This window comes from Rhipicephalus microplus, chromosome X (genome assembly GCF_043290135.1).
Source record: "Rhipicephalus microplus isolate Deutch F79 chromosome X, USDA_Rmic, whole genome shotgun sequence".
Lineage (NCBI taxonomy): Eukaryota > Metazoa > Arthropoda > Arachnida > Ixodida > Ixodidae > Rhipicephalus > Rhipicephalus microplus.
In genome coordinates, this window is record NC_134710.1 from 138887353 (window position 1) to 138902158 (window position 14806).

The following is a 14806-nucleotide window of genomic DNA, read 5'->3' on the forward strand; positions in this document are numbered from 1 at the left end:
CACCGGCCATGCTCGTAAGTCATTTTCTGTAACTTAACGAACGTCTGTTGCGTCGGCTTTTATAACTGAGTGGCACACGAGGGACCGACATAAAGCAGGAATATTGGAATGCCCATTAATGCTATTGTAACCTGCCACGGTGGTCTCGTGGCAAAGGCACTCGGATGCTGACCCGCAAGTCACGCCCCCCCCCCACCCCCGCCCTGTTCCTTCTTTGAACAAAAATAAAAGAAAAGATAAAGGAAGGATGAGAAAAAAAAATAGAGTATGTCACGCGCACTGGGTGCAGCATTTAAACACATGTGCGCACGCATCAAATTTTGATTGCCTATATACGTAAGGTCATGTGCGCGATTGATACGGGCAACCAAACACGTCGCAAAATTAAACAACTCTCTCCTTCTCCCTACGTTCCTTCTCTGCAATAAAAAAGAGAAATTTCGAAAAGTAAAAGAAGGTGCCATCAGCACTCGGTGTTCCCAGGTGGTCTCCCTCCCAAGTACTGACCGAGCCCAATGCTGCTTAGCTTCGGTGATCGGACGAGAACCGGCGCATTCAGCATGGTATGGCCGATGGCGAAAATCGACATTTTACAACACAATCTATAACGAACTGCAAGCGATTTCTATCTTTTCAAGTTACCGTTAACGGCTTATGCAGCGTGTTATATTATCCTGGTAAAAAACTTCGAAGGTACGTGACAATAATGTCTGTTGTTCTCCGGCAGAGAGCTTGCTCTGTTCCTTCGCTGGGGCGCACCAGCACGGGCGCACCAACGTTCACGCACAGCTCTGTGTGCAATTGCGGGCCGCCGCCACCGGCCATGCTCGTAAGTCATTTTCTGTAACTTAACGAACGTCTGTTGCGTCGGCTTTTATAACTGAGTGGCACACGAGGGACCGACATAAAGCAGGAATATTGGAATGCCCATTAATGCTATTGTAACCTGCCACGGTGGTCTCGTGGCAAAGGCACTCGGATGCTGACCCGCAAGTCACGCCCCCCCCCCCACCCCCGCCCTGTTCCTTCTTTGAACAAAAATAAAAGAAAAGATAAAGGAAGGATGAGAAAAAAAAATAGAGTATGTCACGCGCACTGGGTGCAACATTTAAACACATGTGCGCACGCATCAAATTTTGATTGCCTATATACGTAAGGTCATGTGCGCGATTGATACGGGCAACCAAACACGTCGCAAAATTAAACAACTCTCTCCTTCTCCCTACGTTCCTTCTCTGCAATAAAAAAGAGAAATTTCGAAAAGTAAAAGAAGGTGCCATCAGCACTCGGTGTTCCCAGGTGGTCTCCCTCCCAAGTACTGACCGAGCCCAATGCTGCTTAGCTTCGGTGATCGGACGAGAACCGGCGCATTCAGCATGGTATGGCCGATGGCGAAAATCGACATTTTACAACACAATCTATAACGAACTGCAAGCGATTTCTATCTTTTCAAGTTACCGTTAACGGCTTATGCAGCGTGTTATATTATCCTGGTAAAAAACTTCGAAGGTACGTGACAATAATGTCTGTTGTTCTCCGGCAGAGAGCTTGCTCTGTTCCTTCGCTGGGGCGCACCAGCACGGGCGCACCAACGTTCACGCACAGCTCTGTGTGCAATTGCGGGCCGCCGCCACCGGCCATGCTCGTAAGTCATTTTCTGTAACTTAACGAACGTCTGTTGCGTCGGCTTTTATAACTGAGTGGCACACGAGGGACCGACATAAAGCAGGAATATTGGAATGCCCATTAATGCTATTGTAACCTGCCACGGTGGTCTCGTGGCAAAGGCACTCGGATGCTGACCCGCAAGTCACGCCCCCCACCCCCGCCCTGTTCCTTCTTTGAACAAAAATAAAAGAAAAGATAAAGGAAGGATGAGAAAAAAAAATAGAGTATGTCACGCGCACTGGGTGCAACATTTAAACACATGTGCGCACGCATCAAACTTTGATTGCCTATATACGTAAGGTCATGTGCGCGATTGATACGGGCAACCAAACACGTCGCAAAATTAAACAACTCTCTCCTTCTCCCTACGTTCCTTCTCTGCAATAAAAAAGAGAAATTTCGAAAAGTAAAAGAAGGTGCCATCAGCACTCGGTGTTCCCAGGTGGTCTCCCTCCCAAGTACTGACCGAGCCCAATGCTGCTTAGCTTCGGTGATCGGACGAGAACCGGCGCATTCAGCATGGTATGGCCGATGGCGAAAATCGACATTTTACAACACAATCTATAACGAACTGCAAGCGATTTCTATCTTTTCAAGTTACCGTTAACGGCTTATGCAGCGTGTTATATTATCCTGGTAAAAAACTTCGAAGGTACGTGACAATAATGTCTGTTGTTCTCCGGCAGAGAGCTTGCTCTGTTCCTTCGCTGGGGCGCACCAGCACGGGCGCACCAACGTTCACGCACAGCTCTGTGTGCAATTGCGGGCCGCCGCCACCGGCCATGCTCGTAAGTCATTTTCTGTAACTTAACGAACGTCTGTTGCGTCGGCTTTTATAACTGAGTGGCACACGAGGGACCGACATAAAGCAGGAATATTGGAATGCCCATTAATGCTATTGTAACCTGCCACGGTGGTCTCGTGGCAAAGGCACTCGGATGCTGACCCGCAAGTCACGCCCCCCCCCCCCACCCCCGCCCTGTTCCTTCTTTGAACAAAAATAAAAGAAAAGATAAAGGAAGGATGAGAAAAAAAATAGAGTATGTCACGCGCACTGGGTGCAACATTTAAACACATGTGCGCACGCATCAAATTTTGATTGCCTATATACGTAAGGTCATGTGCGCGATTGATACGGGCAACCAAACACGTCGCAAAATTAAACAACTCTCTCCTTCTCCCTACGTTCCTTCTCTGCAATAAAAAAGAGAAATTTCGAAAAGTAAAAGAAGGTGCCATCAGCACTCGGTGTTCCCAGGTGGTCTCCCTCCCAAGTACTGACCGAGCCCAATGCTGCTTAGCTTCGGTGATCGGACGAGAACCGGCGCATTCAGCATGGTATGGCCGATGGCGAAAATCGACATTTTACAACACAATCTATAACGAACTGCAAGCGATTTCTATCTTTTCAAGTTACCGTTAACGGCTTATGCAGCGTGTTATATTATCCTGGTAAAAAACTTCGAAGGTACGTGACAATAATGTCTGTTGTTCTCCGGCAGAGAGCTTGCTCTGTTCCTTCGCTGGGGCGCACCAGCACGGGCGCACCAACGTTCACGCACAGCTCTGTGTGCAATTGCGGGCCGCCGCCACCGGCCATGCTCGTAAGTCATTTTCTGTAACTTAACGAACGTCTGTTGCGTCGGCTTTTATAACTGAGTGGCACACGAGGGACCGACATAAAGCAGGAATATTGGAATGCCCATTAATGCTATTGTAACCTGCCACGGTGGTCTCGTGGCAAAGGCACTCGGATGCTGACCCGCAAGTCACGCCCCCCCCCCCACCCCCGCCCTGTTCCTTCTTTGAACAAAAATAAAAGAAAAGATAAAGGAAGGATGAGAAAAAAAAATAGAGTATGTCACGCGCACTGGGTGCAACATTTAAACACATGTGCGCACGCATCAAATTTTGATTGCCTATATACGTAAGGTCATGTGCGCGATTGATACGGGCAACCAAACACGTCGCAAAATTAAACAACTCTCTCCTTCTCCCTACGTTCCTTCTCTGCAATAAAAAAGAGAAATTTCGAAAAGTAAAAGAAGGTGCCATCAGCACTCGGTGTTCCCAGGTGGTCTCCCTCCCAAGTACTGACCGAGCCCAATGCTGCTTAGCTTCGGTGATCGGACGAGAACCGGCGCATTCAGCATGGTATGGCCGATGGCGAAAATCGACATTTTACAACACAATCTATAACGAACTGCAAGCGATTTCTATCTTTTCAAGTTACCGTTAACGGCTTATGCAGCGTGTTATATTATCCTGGTAAAAAACTTCGAAGGTACGTGACAATAATGTCTGTTGTTCTCCGGCAGAGAGCTTGCTCTGTTCCTTCGCTGGGGCGCACCAGCACGGGCGCACCAACGTTCACGCACAGCTCTGTGTGCAATTGCGGGCCGCCGCCACCGGCCATGCTCGTAAGTCATTTTCTGTAACTTAACGAACGTCTGTTGCGTCGGCTTTTATAACTGAGTGGCACACGAGGGACCGACATAAAGCAGGAATATTGGAATGCCCATTAATGCTATTGTAACCTGCCACGGTGGTCTCGTGGCAAAGGCACTCGGATGCTGACCCGCAAGTCACGCCCCCCCCCCCACCCCCGCCCTGTTCCTTCTTTGAACAAAAATAAAAGAAAAGATAAAGGAAGGATGAGAAAAAAAAATAGAGTATGTCACGCGCACTGGGTGCAACATTTAAACACATGTGCGCACGCATCAAATTTTGATTGCCTATATACGTAAGGTCATGTGCGCGATTGATACGGGCAACCAAACACGTCGCAAAATTAAACAACTCTCTCCTTCTCCCTACGTTCCTTCTCTGCAATAAAAAAGAGAAATTTCGAAAAGTAAAAGAAGGTGCCATCAGCACTCGGTGTTCCCAGGTGGTCTCCCTCCCAAGTACTGACCGAGCCCAATGCTGCTTAGCTTCGGTGATCGGACGAGAACCGGCGCATTCAGCATGGTATGGCCGATGGCGAAAATCGACATTTTACAACACAATCTATAACGAACTGCAAGCGATTTCTATCTTTTCAAGTTACCGTTAACGGCTTATGCAGCGTGTTATATTATCCTGGTAAAAAACTTCGAAGGTACGTGACAATAATGTCTGTTGTTCTCCGGCAGAGAGCTTGCTCTGTTCCTTCGCTGGGGCGCACCAGCACGGGCGCACCAACGTTCACGCACAGCTCTGTGTGCAATTGCGGGCCGCCGCCACCGGCCATGCTCGTAAGTCATTTTCTGTAACTTAACGAACGTCTGTTGCGTCGGCTTTTATAACTGAGTGGCACACGAGGGACCGACATAAAGCAGGAATATTGGAATGCCCATTAATGCTATTGTAACCTGCCACGGTGGTCTCGTGGCAAAGGCACTCGGATGCTGACCCGCAAGTCACGCCCCCCCCCCCCACCCCCGCCCTGTTCCTTCTTTGAACAAAAATAAAAGAAAAGATAAAGGAAGGATGAGAAAAAAAAATAGAGTATGTCACGCGCACTGGGTGCAACATTTAAACACATGTGCGCACGCATCAAATTTTGATTGCCTATATACGTAAGGTCATGTGCGCGATTGATACGGGCAACCAAACACGTCGCAAAATTAAACAACTCTCTCCTTCTCCCTACGTTCCTTCTCTGCAATAAAAAAGAGAAATTTCGAAAAGTAAAAGAAGGTGCCATCAGCACTCGGTGTTCCCAGGTGGTCTCCCTCCCAAGTACTGACCGAGCCCAATGCTGCTTAGCTTCGGTGATCGGACGAGAACCGGCGCATTCAGCATGGTATGGCCGATGGCGAAAATCGACATTTTACAACACAATCTATAACGAACTGCAAGCGATTTCTATCTTTTCAAGTTACCGTTAACGGCTTATGCAGCGTGTTATATTATCCTGGTAAAAAACTTCGAAGGTACGTGACAATAATGTCTGTTGTTCTCCGGCAGAGAGCTTGCTCTGTTCCTTCGCTGGGGCGCACCAGCACGGGCGCACCAACGTTCACGCACAGCTCTGTGTGCAATTGCGGGCCGCCGCCACCGGCCATGCTCGTAAGTCATTTTCTGTAACTTAACGAACGTCTGTTGCGTCGGCTTTTATAACTGAGTGGCACACGAGGGACCGACATAAAGCAGGAATATTGGAATGCCCATTAATGCTATTGTAACCTGCCACGGTGGTCTCGTGGCAAAGGCACTCGGATGCTGACCCGCAAGTCACGCCCCCCCCCCACCCCCGCCCTGTTCCTTCTTTGAACAAAAATAAAAGAAAAGATAAAGGAAGGATGAGAAAAAAAAATAGAGTATGTCACGCGCACTGGGTGCAACATTTAAACACATGTGCGCACGCATCAAATTTTGATTGCCTATATACGTAAGGTCATGTGCGCGATTGATACGGGCAACCAAACACGTCGCAAAATTAAACAACTCTCTCCTTCTCCCTACGTTCCTTCTCTGCAATAAAAAAGAGAAATTTCGAAAAGTAAAAGAAGGTGCCATCAGCACTCGGTGTTCCCAGGTGGTCTCCCTCCCAAGTACTGACCGAGCCCAATGCTGCTTAGCTTCGGTGATCGGACGAGAACCGGCGCATTCAGCATGGTATGGCCGATGGCGAAAATCGACATTTTACAACACAATCTATAACGAACTGCAAGCGATTTCTATATTTTCAAGTTACCGTTAACGGCTTATGCAGCGTGTTATATTATCCTGGTAAAAAACTTCGAAGGTACGTGACAATAATGTCTGTTGTTCTCCGGCAGAGAGCTTGCTCTGTTCCTTCGCTGGGGCGCACCAGCACGGGCGCACCAACGTTCACGCACAGCTCTGTGTGCAATTGCGGGCCGCCGCCACCGGCCATGCTCGTAAGTCATTTTCTGTAACTTAACGAACGTCTGTTGCGTCGGCTTTTATAACTGAGTGGCACACGAGGGACCGACATAAAGCAGGAATATTGGAATGCCCATTAATGCTATTGTAACCTGCCACGGTGGTCTCGTGGCAAAGGCACTCGGATGCTGACCCGCAAGTCACGCCCCCCCCCCCCCCACCCCCGCCCTGTTCCTTCTTTGAACAAAAATAAAAGAAAAGATAAAGGAAGGATGAGAAAAAAAAAATAGAGTATGTGACGCGCACTGGGTGCAACATTTAAACACATGTGCGCACGCATCAAATTTTGATTGCCTATATACGTAAGGTCATGTGCGCGATTGATACGGGCAACCAAACACGTCGCAAAATTAAACAACTCTCTCCTTCTCCCTACGTTCCTTCTCTGCAATAAAAAAGAGAAATTTCGAAAAGTAAAAGAAGGTGCCATCAGCACTCGGTGTTCCCAGGTGGTCTCCCTCCCAAGTACTGACCGAGCCCAATGCTGCTTAGCTTCGGTGATCGGACGAGAACCGGCGCATTCAGCATGGTATGGCCGATGGCGAAAATCGACATTTTACAACACAATCTATAACGAACTGCAAGCGATTTCTATCTTTTCAAGTTACCGTTAACGGCTTATGCAGCGTGTTATATTATCCTGGTAAAAAACTTCGAAGGTACGTGACAATAATGTCTGTTGTTCTCCGGCAGAGAGCTTGCTCTGTTCCTTCGCTGGGGCGCACCAGCACGGGCGCACCAACGTTCACGCACAGCTCTGTGTGCAATTGCGGGCCGCCGCCACCGGCCATGCTCGTAAGTCATTTTCTGTAACTTAACGAACGTCTGTTGCGTCGGCTTTTATAACTGAGTGGCACACGAGGGACCGACATAAAGCAGGAATATTGGAATGCCCATTAATGCTATTGTAACCTGCCACGGTGGTCTCGTGGCAAAGGCACTCGGATGCTGACCCGCAAGTCACGCCCCCCCCCCACCCCCGCCCTGTTCCTTCTTTGAACAAAAATAAAAGAAAAGATAAAGGAAGGATGAGAAAAAAAAATAGAGTATGTCACGCGCACTGGGTGCAACATTTAAACACATGTGCGCACGCATCAAATTTTGATTGCCTATATACGTAAGGTCATGTGCGCGATTGATACGGGCAACCAAACACGTCGCAAAATTAAACAACTCTCTCCTTCTCCCTACGTTCCTTCTCTGCAATAAAAAAGAGAAATTTCGAAAAGTAAAAGAAGGTGCCATCAGCACTCGGTGTTCCCAGGTGGTCTCCCTCCCAAGTACTGACCGAGCCCAATGCTGCTTAGCTTCGGTGATCGGACGAGAACCGGCGCATTCAGCATGGTATGGCCGATGGTGAAAATCGACATTTTACAACACAATCTATAACGAACTGCAAGCGATTTCTATATTTTCAAGTTACCGTTAACGGCTTATGCAGCGTGTTATATTATCCTGGTAAAAAACTTCGAAGGTACGTGACAATAATGTCTGTTGTTCTCCGGCAGAGAGCTTGCTCTGTTCCTTCGCTGGGGCGCACCAGCACGGGCGCACCAACGTTCACGCACAGCTCTGTGTGCAATTGCGGGCCGCCGCCACCGGCCATGCTCGTAAGTCATTTTCTGTAACTTAACGAACGTCTGTTGCGTCGGCTTTTATAACTGAGTGGCACACGAGGGACCGACATAAAGCAGGAATATTGGAATGCCCATTAATGCTATTGTAACCTGCCACGGTGGTCTCGTGGCAAAGGCACTCGGATGCTGACCCGCAAGTCACGCCCCCCCCCCCCCCCCTGCCCTGTTCCTTCTTTGAACAAAAATAAAAGAAAAGATAAAGGAAGGATGAGAAAAAAAAATAGAGTATGTCACGCGCACTGGGTGCAACATTTAAACACATGTGCGCACGCATCAAATTTTGATTGCCTATATACGTAAGGTCATGTGCGCGATTGATACGGGCAACCAAACACGTCGCAAAATTAAACAACTCTCTCCTTCTCCCTACGTTCCTTCTCTGCAATAAAAAAGAGAAATTTCGAAAAGTAAAAGAAGGTGCCATCAGCACTCGGTGTTCCCAGGTGGTCTCCCTCCCAAGTACTGACCGAGCCCAATGCTGCTTAGCTTCGGTGATCGGACGAGAACCGGCGCATTCAGCATGGTATGGCCGATGGCGAAAATCGACATTTTACAACACAATCTATAACGAACTGCAAGCGATTTCTATCTTTTCAAGTTACCGTTAACGGCTTATGCAGCGTGTTATATTATCCTGGTAAAAAACTTCGAAGGTACGTGACAATAATGTCTGTTGTTCTCCGGCAGAGAGCTTGCTCTGTTCCTTCGCTGGGCCGCACCAGCACGGGCGCACCAACGTTCACGCACAGCTCTGTGTGCAATTGCGGGCCGCCGCCACCGGCCATGCTCGTAAGTCATTTTCTGTAACTTAACGAACGTCTGTTGCGTCGGCTTTTATAACTGAGTGGCACACGAGGGACCGACATAAAGCAGGAATATTGGAATGCCCATTAATGCTATTGTAACCTGCCACGGTGGTCTCGTGGCAAAGGCACTCGGATGCTGACCCGCAAGTCACGCCCCCCCCCCCCCCCACCCCCGCCCTGTTCCTTCTTTGAACAAAAATAAAAGAAAAGATAAAGGAAGGATGAGAAAAAAAATAGAGTATGTCACGCGCACTGGGTGCCACATTTAAACACATGTGCGCACGCATCAAATTTTGATTGCCTATATACGTAAGGTCATGTGCGCGATTGATACGGGCAACCAAACACGTCGCAAAATTAAACAACTCTCTCCTTACGTTCCTTCTCTGCAATAAAAAAGAGAAATTTCGAAAAGTAAAAGAAGGTGCCATCAGCACTCGGTGTTCCCAGGTGGTCTCCCTCCCAAGTACTGACCGAGCCCAATGCTGCTTAGCTTCGGTGATCGGACGAGAACCGGCGCATTCAGCATGGTATGGCCGATGGCGAAAATCGACATTTTACAACACAATCTATAACGAACTGCAAGCGATTTCTATCTTTTCAAGTTACCGTTAACGGCTTATGCAGCGTGTTATATTATCCTGGTAAAAAACTTCGAAGGTACGTGACAATAATGTCTGTTGTTCTCCGGCAGAGAGCTTGCTCTGTTCCTTCGCTGGGGCGCACCAGCACGGGCGCACCAACGTTCACGCACAGCTCTGTGTGCAATTGCGGGCCGCCGCCACCGGCCATGCTCGTAAGTCATTTTCTGTAACTTAACGAACGTCTGTTGCGTCGGCTTTTATAACTGAGTGGCACACGAGGGACCGACATAAAGCAGGAATATTGGAATGCCCATTAATGCTATTGTAACCTGCCACGGTGGTCTCGTGGCAAAGGCACTCGGATGCTGACCCGCAAGTCACGCCCCCCCCCCCCCACCCCCGCCCTGTTCCTTCTTTGAACAACAATAAAAGAAAAGATAAAGGAAGGATGAGAAAAAAAAATAGAGTATGTCACGCGCACTGGGTGCAACATTTAAACACATGTGCGCACGCATCAAATTTTGATTGCCTATATACGTAAGGTCATGTGCGCGATTGATACGGGCAACCAAACACGTCGCAAAATTAAACAACTCTCTCCTTCTCCCTACGTTCCTTCTCTGCAATAAAAAAGAGAAATTTCGAAAAGTAAAAGAAGGTGCCATCAGCACTCGGTGTTCCCAGGTGGTCTCCCTCCCAAGTACTGACCGAGCCCAATGCTGCTTAGCTTCGGTGATCGGACGAGAACCGGCGCATTCAGCATGGTATGGCCGATGGCGAAAATCGACATTTTACAACACAATCTATAACGAACTGCAAGCGATTTCTATCTTTTCAAGTTACCGTTAACGGCTTATGCAGCGTGTTATATTATCCTGGTAAAAAACTTCGAAGGTACGTGACAATAATGTCTGTTGTTCTCCGGCAGAGAGCTTGCTCTGTTCCTTCGCTGGGGCGCACCAGCACGGGCGCACCAACGTTCACGCACAGCTCTGTGTGCAATTGCGGGCCGCCGCCACCGGCCATGCTCGTAAGTCATTTTCTGTAACTTAACGAACGTCTGTTGCGTCGGCTTTTATAACTGAGTGGCACACGAGGGACCGACATAAAGCAGGAATATTGGAATGCCCATTAATGCTATTGTAACCTGCCACGGTGGTCTCGTGGCAAAGGCACTCGGATGCTGACCCGCAAGTCACGCCCCCCCCCACCCCCGCCCTGTTCCTTCTTTGAACAAAAATAAAAGAAAAGATAAAGGAAGGATGAGAAAAAAAAATAGAGTATGTCACGCGCACTGGGTGCAACATTTAAACACATGTGCGCACGCATCAAATTTTGATTGCCTATATACGTAAGGTCATGTGCGCGATTGATACGGGCAACCAAACACGTCGCAAAATTAAACAACTCTCTCCTTCTCCCTACGTTCCTTCTCTGCAATAAAAAAGAGAAATTTCGAAAAGTAAAAGAAGGTGCCATCAGCACTCGGTGTTCCCAGGTGGTCTCCCTCCCAAGTACTGACCGAGCCCAATGCTGCTTAGCTTCGGTGATCGGACGAGAACCGGCGCATTCAGCATGGTATGGCCGATGGCGAAAATCGACATTTTACAACACAATCTATAACGAACTGCAAGCGATTTCTATCTTTTCAAGTTACCGTTAACGGCTTATGCAGCGTGTTATATTATCCTGGTAAAAAACTTCGAAGGTACGTGACAATAATGTCTGTTGTTCTCCGGCAGAGAGCTTGCTCTGTTCCTTCGCTGGGGCGCACCAGCACGGGCGCACCAACGTTCACGCACAGCTCTGTGTGCAATTGCGGGCCGCCGCCACCGGCCATGCTCGTAAGTCATTTTCTGTAACTTAACGAACGTCTGTTGCGTCGGCTTTTATAACTGAGTGGCACACGAGGGACCGACATAAAGCAGGAATATTGGAATGCCCATTAATGCTATTGTAACCTGCCACGGTGGTCTCGTGGCAAAGGCACTCGGATGCTGACCCGCAAGTCACGCCCCCCCCCCCCACCCCCGCCCTGTTCCTTCTTTGAACAAAAATAAAAGAAAAGATAAAGGAAGGATGAGAAAAAAAAATAGAGTATGTCACGCGCACTGGGTGCAACATTTAAACACATGTGCGCACGCATCAAATTTTGATTGCCTATATACGTAAGGTCATGTGCGCGATTGATACGGGCAACCAAACACGTCGCAAAATTAAACAACTCTCTCCTTCTCCCTACGTTCCTTCTCTGCAATAAAAAAGAGAAATTTCGAAAAGTAAAAGAAGGTGCCATCAGCACTCGGTGTTCCCAGGTGGTCTCCCTCCCAAGTACTGACCGAGCCCAATGCTGCTTAGCTTCGGTGATCGGACGAGAACCGGCGCATTCAGCATGGTATGGCCGATGGCGAAAATCGACATTTTACAACACAATCTATAACGAACTGCAAGCGATTTCTATCTTTTCAAGTTACCGTTAACGGCTTATGCAGCGTGTTATATTATCCTGGTAAAAAACTTCGAAGGTACGTGACAATAATGTCTGTTGTTCTCCGGCAGAGAGCTTGCTCTGTTCCTTCGCTGGGGCGCACCAGCACGGGCGCACCAACGTTCACGCACAGCTCTGTGTGCAATTGCGGGCCGCCGCCACCGGCCATGCTCGTAAGTCATTTTAAGTAACTTAACGAACGTCTGTTGCGTCGGCTTTTATAACTGAGTGGCACACGAGGGACCGACATAAAGCAGGAATATTGGAATGCCCATTAATGCTATTGTAACCTGCCACGGTGGTCTCGTGGCAAAGGCACTCGGATGCTGACCCGCAAGTCACGCCCCCCCCCCCCACCCCCGCCCTGTTCCTTCTTTGAACAAAAATAAAAGAAAAGATAAAGGAAGGATGAGAAAAAAAAATAGAGTATGTCACGCGCACTGGGTGCAACATTTAAACACATGTGCGCACGCATCAAATTTTGATTGCCTATATACGTAAGGTCATGTGCGCGATTGACACGGGCAACCAAACACGTCGCAAAATTAAACAACTCTCTCCTTCTCCCTACGTTCCTTCTCTGCAATAAAAAAGAGAAATTTCGAAAAGTAAAAGAAGGTGCCATCAGCACTCGGTGTTCCCAGGTGGTCTCCCTCCCAAGTACTGACCGAGCCCAATGCTGCTTAGCTTCGGTGATCGGACGAGAACCGGCGCATTCAGCATGGTATGGCCGATGGCGAAAATCGACATTTTACAACACAATCTATAACGAACTGCAAGCGATTTCTATCTTTTCAAGTTACCGTTAACGGCTTATGCAGCGTGTTATATTATCCTGGTAAAAAACTTCGAAGGTACGTGACAATAATGTCTGTTGTTCTCCGGCAGAGAGCTTGCTCTGTTCCTTCGCTGGGGCGCACCAGCACGGGCGCACCAACGTTCACGCACAGCTCTGTGTGCAATTGCGGGCCGCCGCCACCGGCCATGCTCGTAAGTCATTTTCTGTAACTTAACGAACGTCTGTTGCGTCGGCTTTTATAACTGAGTGGCACACGAGGGACCGACATAAAGCAGGAATATTGGAATGCCCATTAATGCTATTGTAACCTGCCACGGTGGTCTCGTGGCAAAGGCACTCGGATGCTGACCCGCAAGTCACGCCCCCCCCCCCACCCCAGCCCTGTTCCTTCTTTGAACAAAAATAAAAGAAAAGATAAAGGAAGGATGAGAAAAAAAAAATAGAGTATGTCACGCGCACTGGGTGCAACATTTAAACACATGTGCGCACGCATCAAATTTTGATTGCCTATATACGTAAGGTCATGTGCGCGATTGATACGGGCAACCAAACACGTCGCAAAATTAAACAACTCTCTCCTTCTCCCTACGTTCCTTCTCTGCAATAAAAAAGAGAAATTTCGAAAAGTAAAAGAAGGTGCCATCAGCACTCGGTGTTCCCAGGTGGTCTCCCTCCCAAGTACTGACCGCGCCCAATGCTGCTTAGCTTCGGTGATCGGACGAGAACCGGCGCATTCAGCATGGTATGGCCGATGGCGAAAATCGACATTTTACAACACAATCTATAACGAACTGCAAGCGATTTCTATCTTTTCAAGTTACCGTTAACGGCTTATGCAGCGTGTTATATTATCCTGGTAAAAAACTTCGAAGGTACGTGACAATAATGTCTGTTGTTCTCCGGCAGAGAGCTTGCTCTGTTCCTTCGCTGGGGCGCACCAGCACGGGCGCACCAACGTTCACGCACAGCTCTGTGTGCAATTGCGGGCCGCCGCCACCGGCCATGCTCGTAAGTCATTTTCTGTAACTTAACGAACGTCTGTTGCGTCGGCTTTTATAACTGAGTGGCAGACGAGGGACCGACATAAAGCAGGAATATTGGAATGCCCATTAATGCTATTGTAACCTGCCACGGTGGTCTCGTGGCAAAGGCACTCGGATGCTGACCCGCAAGTCACGCCCCCCCCCCCACCCCCGCCCTGTTCCTTCTTTGAACAAAAATAAAAGAAAAGATAAAGGAAGGATGAGAAAAAAAAATAGAGTATGTCACGCGCACTGGGTGCAACATTTAAACACATGTGCGCACGCATCAAATTTTGATTGCCTATATACGTAAGGTCATGTGCGCGATTGATACGGGCAACCAAACACGTCGCAAAATTAAACAACTCTCTCCTTCTCCCTACGTTCCTTCTCTGCAATAAAAAAGAGAAATTTCGAAAAGTAAAAGAAGGTGCCATCAGCACTCGGTGTTCCCAGGTGGTCTCCCTCCCAAGTACTGACCGAGCCCAATGCTGCTTAGCTTCGGTGATCGGACGAGAACCGGCGCATTCAGCATGGTATGGCCGATGGCGAAAATCGACATTTTACAACACAATCTATAACGAACTGCAAGCGATTTCTATCTTTTCAAGTTACCGTTAACGGCTTATGCAGCGTGTTATATTATCCTGGTAAAAAACTTCGAAGGTACGTGACAATAATGTCTGTTGTTCTCCGGCAGAGAGCTTGCTCTGTTCCTTCGCTGGGGCGCACCAGCACGGGCGCACCAACGTTCACGCACAGCTCTGTGTGCAATTGCGGGCCGCCGCCACCGGCCATGCTCGTAAGTCATTTTCTGTAACTTAACGAACGTCTGTTGCGTCGGCTTTTATAACTGAGTGGCACACGAGGGACCGACATAAAGCAGGAATATTGGAATGCCCATTAATG

General features: G+C 48.4%; 18 non-coding genes across 18 annotated transcripts; all 18 read right to left on the minus strand.

The window, feature by feature from the left end:
* Positions 1-458: 458 nt before the first annotated feature.
* On the minus strand, positions 459-577 carry LOC142777555 (5S ribosomal RNA). Its single transcript, XR_012888191.1, has one exon. It is a non-coding gene; the product is annotated as a 5S ribosomal RNA (ribosomal RNA).
* A 697-nt stretch (positions 578-1274) lies between these two features.
* Positions 1275-1393, minus strand: LOC142777556 (5S ribosomal RNA). The gene has a single exon (XR_012888192.1). It is a non-coding gene; the product is annotated as a 5S ribosomal RNA (ribosomal RNA).
* Positions 1394-2085: 692 nt separating this feature from the next.
* LOC142777557 (5S ribosomal RNA) lies at positions 2086-2204 on the minus strand. Its single transcript, XR_012888193.1, has one exon. It is a non-coding gene; the product is annotated as a 5S ribosomal RNA (ribosomal RNA).
* A 697-nt stretch (positions 2205-2901) lies between these two features.
* LOC142777558 (5S ribosomal RNA) lies at positions 2902-3020 on the minus strand. Its single transcript, XR_012888194.1, has one exon. It is a non-coding gene; the product is annotated as a 5S ribosomal RNA (ribosomal RNA).
* Positions 3021-3717: 697 nt separating this feature from the next.
* LOC142777559 (5S ribosomal RNA) lies at positions 3718-3836 on the minus strand. Its single transcript, XR_012888195.1, has one exon. It is a non-coding gene; the product is annotated as a 5S ribosomal RNA (ribosomal RNA).
* A 697-nt stretch (positions 3837-4533) lies between these two features.
* LOC142777560 (5S ribosomal RNA) lies at positions 4534-4652 on the minus strand. Its single transcript, XR_012888196.1, has one exon. It is a non-coding gene; the product is annotated as a 5S ribosomal RNA (ribosomal RNA).
* Positions 4653-5350: 698 nt separating this feature from the next.
* LOC142777561 (5S ribosomal RNA) lies at positions 5351-5469 on the minus strand. The gene has a single exon (XR_012888197.1). It is a non-coding gene; the product is annotated as a 5S ribosomal RNA (ribosomal RNA).
* A 696-nt stretch (positions 5470-6165) lies between these two features.
* LOC142777562 (5S ribosomal RNA) lies at positions 6166-6284 on the minus strand. The gene has a single exon (XR_012888198.1). It is a non-coding gene; the product is annotated as a 5S ribosomal RNA (ribosomal RNA).
* A 701-nt stretch (positions 6285-6985) lies between these two features.
* LOC142777563 (5S ribosomal RNA) lies at positions 6986-7104 on the minus strand. The gene has a single exon (XR_012888199.1). It is a non-coding gene; the product is annotated as a 5S ribosomal RNA (ribosomal RNA).
* A 696-nt stretch (positions 7105-7800) lies between these two features.
* On the minus strand, positions 7801-7919 carry LOC142777658 (5S ribosomal RNA). Its single transcript, XR_012888294.1, has one exon. It is a non-coding gene; the product is annotated as a 5S ribosomal RNA (ribosomal RNA).
* A 697-nt stretch (positions 7920-8616) lies between these two features.
* Positions 8617-8735, minus strand: LOC142777565 (5S ribosomal RNA). The gene has a single exon (XR_012888201.1). It is a non-coding gene; the product is annotated as a 5S ribosomal RNA (ribosomal RNA).
* Positions 8736-9429: 694 nt separating this feature from the next.
* Positions 9430-9548, minus strand: LOC142777566 (5S ribosomal RNA). The gene has a single exon (XR_012888202.1). It is a non-coding gene; the product is annotated as a 5S ribosomal RNA (ribosomal RNA).
* Positions 9549-10247: 699 nt separating this feature from the next.
* Positions 10248-10366, minus strand: LOC142777567 (5S ribosomal RNA). Its single transcript, XR_012888203.1, has one exon. It is a non-coding gene; the product is annotated as a 5S ribosomal RNA (ribosomal RNA).
* Positions 10367-11061: 695 nt separating this feature from the next.
* On the minus strand, positions 11062-11180 carry LOC142777568 (5S ribosomal RNA). Its single transcript, XR_012888204.1, has one exon. It is a non-coding gene; the product is annotated as a 5S ribosomal RNA (ribosomal RNA).
* A 698-nt stretch (positions 11181-11878) lies between these two features.
* On the minus strand, positions 11879-11997 carry LOC142777569 (5S ribosomal RNA). The gene has a single exon (XR_012888205.1). It is a non-coding gene; the product is annotated as a 5S ribosomal RNA (ribosomal RNA).
* A 698-nt stretch (positions 11998-12695) lies between these two features.
* LOC142777570 (5S ribosomal RNA) lies at positions 12696-12814 on the minus strand. Its single transcript, XR_012888206.1, has one exon. It is a non-coding gene; the product is annotated as a 5S ribosomal RNA (ribosomal RNA).
* A 698-nt stretch (positions 12815-13512) lies between these two features.
* On the minus strand, positions 13513-13631 carry LOC142777663 (5S ribosomal RNA). The gene has a single exon (XR_012888299.1). It is a non-coding gene; the product is annotated as a 5S ribosomal RNA (ribosomal RNA).
* Positions 13632-14328: 697 nt separating this feature from the next.
* LOC142777571 (5S ribosomal RNA) lies at positions 14329-14447 on the minus strand. Its single transcript, XR_012888207.1, has one exon. It is a non-coding gene; the product is annotated as a 5S ribosomal RNA (ribosomal RNA).
* Between the last annotated feature and the right edge of the window lie 359 nt (positions 14448-14806).